Source organism: Corvus moneduloides, chromosome 8 (assembly GCF_009650955.1).
Source record: "Corvus moneduloides isolate bCorMon1 chromosome 8, bCorMon1.pri, whole genome shotgun sequence".
Taxonomy (NCBI): domain Eukaryota; kingdom Metazoa; phylum Chordata; class Aves; order Passeriformes; family Corvidae; genus Corvus; species Corvus moneduloides.
The window spans coordinates 429,806-434,782 of NC_045483.1; the positions used below are offsets into that span (position 1 = coordinate 429,806).

Here is a 4,977-nt window from a genome sequence, read left to right on the forward strand (position 1 = left end):
AAACAAACTGACTCTGATAGAAACCAAACACAAGAAATATATTAACAATAATCCCCTGTTCTTAAAATAGAAAGGCAATAGTGAAGAGAGCCCTTGGGTTCCGGCTCACTGCTGGGCACTGCTTGCTCCAGTGCTCCTGCTTTGATCTCCTAGAGGAGAGAAACATGGGCTGAGGCAAAACCCAAAAGCTGCAGAGGTTCCTGCAGGCTGGAGCGCGTCGTTACCGCCACGTCATCCCCGTGCTGAGGAAGGGCAGTCCCACCTCCGGCACGGCTCACGGCCGCCCCAGCACAGACACAGCAGCACAAGAGGAGAGAGAAGCGATGCAGCCGATGATCCTGATCTTACTCACCTCTCAACATGTTTCTTCCCCTCTCTCGGTGAGTTGTGTGACGTGGTGGGCAGACAAGGAGCAGCTGTCACTGCCACCTGGCCATCAATGGCTGGCATAGAATTAATCGTAGAATCACAGACCAGAGAATCACAGACTGCTTTGGGTTGGAAGGGACATTAAAGTTCATCTCATTCCAACCCCCTGTCATGGGCAGGGACACCTTCTACTAGACCAGGTTGCTCCAAGCCCTGTCCAACCTGGCCTTGAACGCTGTTCTTGGTGAATGTGCCCCCACCACTGTCTTTTCTTAAGAAAAATGAAGGCTTTTTAAAAAAGTACAGGTTATTTGTTACCTGGAAACAACCAGGAAAATCTGGCATGCAATTTTTGAAACAGGCATCTGCTCAGCAGAGACAACCTGCTTCTGTGTGTGACATTTGAGGCACGTAAGGTCAGGGCACTTCATGATGGCTTTGTTGTGTGCTGAGGAGGATGTGCCGGCCAGGGCCTTGCTGCTGCCTGCAGAGTAAAGTTAGGCAGCAGCCAGACATCCTTTTTCATGCTCAATTTCCAACAAGCAGAAGAAGTAAATTCTGGGAAGCCTTTGGAGGCCCTTCCTGCCCTCCCTGCACTGGGAGCAGGTGTCTTGGGGTTTTCTGAGCACCATACCATCTGGCCTGTCCCTGTCTCCCCAAAACCTACTGTTGGCTCCATCAGGATTGCAATAACATGTTCTGCCCTGATTTTTACTGCATGCTTGGGATTGTAGGACCTGGCTCTGGAACATCCAGGGGACATTTCCTTGACCTTGCTGCATGCTGTGGCTGCTGTCATGGCCAAGGTGCTCCTTCCATCACCCTCCTCTCTGGGATGCAGTGAGCCCCAGCAGCCTCCCTTCAACTGTTTGGGCTGAATGACCCATTAATATTTAGCGATGTGTAGAAAAAGCCCTGAAGCCCACAAGGACCTGGGGATGCCTCATCCCACTCCTTTCCCAACGTTTAAATTGGAGTCAGCCTCTCCTCGCGTTGGCAGCAGCTCATTTCTCAGTCGGAAGGGCAGCACCTGCGTGCCCTGGGGCGTGCAGGGAGCACAGGCACCGATGGGCCCAGAACTGGTTATCGCCTTTTTTGGAAGAGCCGGGACGGGCTCGGTGCGGCGCCGTGGCTTTGGGAGCTGCGATGTGAGGGAGGGCTCCTCCGGCCCACATTCCTTGCTAATTTTAACCAGCTCCCTTGAGCAGGGCCTGGAGAAGTATGGTCTTGATTTATTAGTCTTCTCCTTCTGAAAACTTTGTTTGAGTGTCTTGGGGCAGAGGTAAAACCAGACTGGGATTCTCAGTCTGGATCCTGATGGATGTTTGTCTGCATCACCAAGTACTGCAAGGTTTTTTCAGCATCAGCAGTTTCTTCCCCTACGGGGTTTGGGGAGCAGGATTGCTGACAGAGCTGTGTAGGGAGGATGTGGTGGCATGGCCAGATGCTGGCCTGGCCATGGCTAGTGCCACCCTGCAGATGTCACCGTCCCAGCCTTGGCTGGGCAGTCCAAGACCCAGGGTCTCCACTCTCAGTGGTGGTGCTGCACTGCACAGCACATGCTCCCCTCTGCCGTCAGCACCCCCAGGAGCAAATCACCAGGGGCCACTCAGGCAGAGGACCATGCTCCCCTCAAACTTGGCAGCTGGGGCAGGAAGGGAACTGCTCACTATCTGACAGGGCTGGCCTTGCCCAGGATGGCCACTGGCTTGGCAGGGAAGGGCAGGGCAGCAGAGCTCAAAGTCCCAATGACAGGGTAGATAATAACCAAAAACCAGAGGTCAGGTGGTGAAATGGGTCACTGAGGCTGAAGAGCCAACCACAGGAGACACAGCTGGCCTCAAGTGCTCACAGATGTAAGAAAGGGGCAGGGGACAGGCTACCTCCTTCAGCAAAGAGAACAAAGCTGGTGTGCTTAACTTGGGGCAAGAAAGGTTGGGTTTAGACACAAGGAAACTCATTAGTGGTAAGTTCAGCTGATGGCAGAACCAACTTTCCAGGGACTCTGTTGTGTCCATGTTGTTGGATATTCCCAAGTGCACGTTCAACAAGCACATGCCAGGTAAAGCACTTAGAGTAGGTCCTGGCCTGGGAGGGGAGCACAGTCTGGGAGACCAAGTCATTGCTCAGCCCTGCAGCAGCAGCCGGAGCCCCCAGCATCCCCAGTGCCATGCAGGGTTATCCCACGTTATTCCCGGGGTTCCTGGAAAAGCTCCCCTACCTCACTGGCCATCATAGCACTTTCTCAGTACCTCAGTGTAAAATCAGAGTGTTTCAAGCTCAGTCTGCACCAGTAACCAAATCAGCATGAAATCCACAACCTGGGTATTTGTGTAGAAAACATTCCAAAGGGAAATACTAAATGTTTTCTTCTAGCCAATTTCACTTGTTTGTTTCTCATTTCTATTTTGTGTGTGCATGCACTCATATCCATTGCCAAAATGAGGCTGTGCTCCTGGAGAATGGACAGAAAAGTGCTGGTTATGCTTTTTATTTTCTTTTCTTGTTTTTAATGCAGAGGAAAAGATGCTCTGTGCTTCTGCTTGGCTGCCCCAACTCATGCCCTGTCCCATGGGGAAGGCGCCCAGGCCTCTGTGACACTCGGTGCCAGCGGGTCCAGCTCAGTGCTGTGCCCACAGCAACAACCACCCAAAACCCAAGGCTGTATCCTGGAATGAAACAGCTCTGGCCTCGTTACTCTTACAGAATGGATGATTTCTCTAAGGTGTTTTGTACTTAAGACTGAAGAATTAAGCAATGCCTACAGTTTAAGGAGGTTTTGTTTGTTTGTTTGAGATTTTCCTGTCCAGCTGCCAAGAGTGTCTGGCTCAGCCTTCCAAAAAATTAACTCTGCTATGACCAACCAGTTTAAATAAACACTGGTTGAAATCTGAGGCTTGAAACAGTGGGGAAAGTGGGACTGGAAATGCTCCAGATGTTGTTTGCTGGAGCGGTGGGGCCCTGAGCCCCGGCTGGAGCATAGCCCTCGCCACGTGCCCAGCATGAGGAGGGATGAGGATAGGAGATGGAGCAGTGAGTGCCACTGGACCAGCACTGGTTCCAGCAGACACTGCTGTCATTTTCTTGCTGGCAGGTGACTTGATTCCTGCCAGTCACCTGCAATGTGCTTCCACCTGGGGTCTGTAGTGTGGCTGCTCTGCAGCTCTCCTCGGCTCCAGGCCCTCCTGCCGCGGCCGTCACCGCTGCGTTCCACCGGCAGCGCCGGGGCGAGACGCGGCTTCTCTCAGCTCACCTGCGCTTGTTCCCGACCCACGTAATAACCCCTGGTCTGCGTAATTGCCAGCTATAATTAAAGCTCAGAAGATGAAAAATAGCAATTAATAGAAAAGGAAAATCCTAATTAGCCCTCGCTGTTATTGGCAATATTGCTGCTGATTACTCCGGAGCTTGAATTTTGAGATACACTATTAAGAGATTGAGGAGGGGTCTAAAACACGGCAGCATGCCAACACCTGGCACTGGCCAAAGCCCCGCTGCAGCCTCGCAGGACACCCTCATGACAGCAGTTTCCTGTCCCCTCCCTTTGCCTCTCTCTCCCTTCTTTTTCCACATCAAACTCGAGTGCTGCTCACTCTACTGACACTCTCCAGAGCTCTCACACTGCCTTGGCACACAAAGTCAGTCCCCATCACCTTTTGTGTTTTGTGTTGGTTTTTTTCACTTTCCACCAGGGCTCTCTATGGGAACACCTTTACTCAGGCTCCTGTTCCCCATTCCTTCTGTTAGGCTGTATGGTCATGGTTAATATCCAACCCCACTGAGTTTACGAGCCCTGTAGGCTCCCAGGAAACTCTCCATGCAGGAAACAAGCTCCTGTCACCATTCCATGAAAAATGTCTTTTAATTCTTAAAGTACCCTCGGATCCAACTCAAGTTTGTGCACTTTTTCAGCCACATTTAATACTTTTTAGAAGTAATTTCAGTTTTCTTAAGGAATTTCTGTTATCATTAAAACTTTACACAGGAATAAGGTTTGTGGAAAAGGCTGGCTGAGATATCTTTAGGGTTGCACCCCCTGACAGACAGGAAACCCTGACAGCCCCAGTGCCTGGTCACTGGAGCCCAGAACAGCCTTGAGCAGCCTCTCAACAGGAGTTATCCCACAAATCACAGCATATGTCTCTTTACATAATATGCTTTTATCTCATGGTCTGAATCTCCTCAAAACAGCAAAAAAAAAAAGTAATATCTGGGTAACAACGGGAGATGAGGAAAACGGATTTAGGGAGACAAGAAGTTTAACCTGATGGTGTTCACATCAGCCTATCAAACTGCTCTTGCAGTTCTCAGCAGCATTTGCCTCTGGGACTATAAATTGGAATTCCTAATCTTTAGTGATTTGCTACAGCCCTAATGCTTTAATCCACCTTGTTTTCTCCTCCAGATACTTCTACCCTGATCTCATTGTTGCCTGATTAGAAGTAGTTGAAAATAATCAAACAGCCAGGGAAGAAGGAAAAAGAATGTCCTAGTGAGAGGCGTTTTTAGAAAATGGGATTACATTTGAAAAAAGAGTTCACACGTTTTACGGAAGTGACAGTCCCATGAGTTACAGCAGCAGAGAATGGATTTACTTTTCTCAGTATA

At 50.1% G+C, this 4,977-nt stretch overlaps 1 long non-coding RNA gene across 1 annotated transcript; it reads left to right on the forward strand.

Moving 5' to 3' along the window:
• The first annotated feature begins 97 nt into the window (after positions 1 to 97).
• LOC116447171 lies at positions 98 to 3,263 on the forward strand. The gene is made up of 2 exons (XR_004241507.1): positions 98 to 380; positions 2,888 to 3,263. It is a non-coding gene; the product is annotated as an uncharacterized LOC116447171 (long non-coding RNA).
• Positions 3,264 to 4,977: the final 1,714 nt, after the last annotated feature.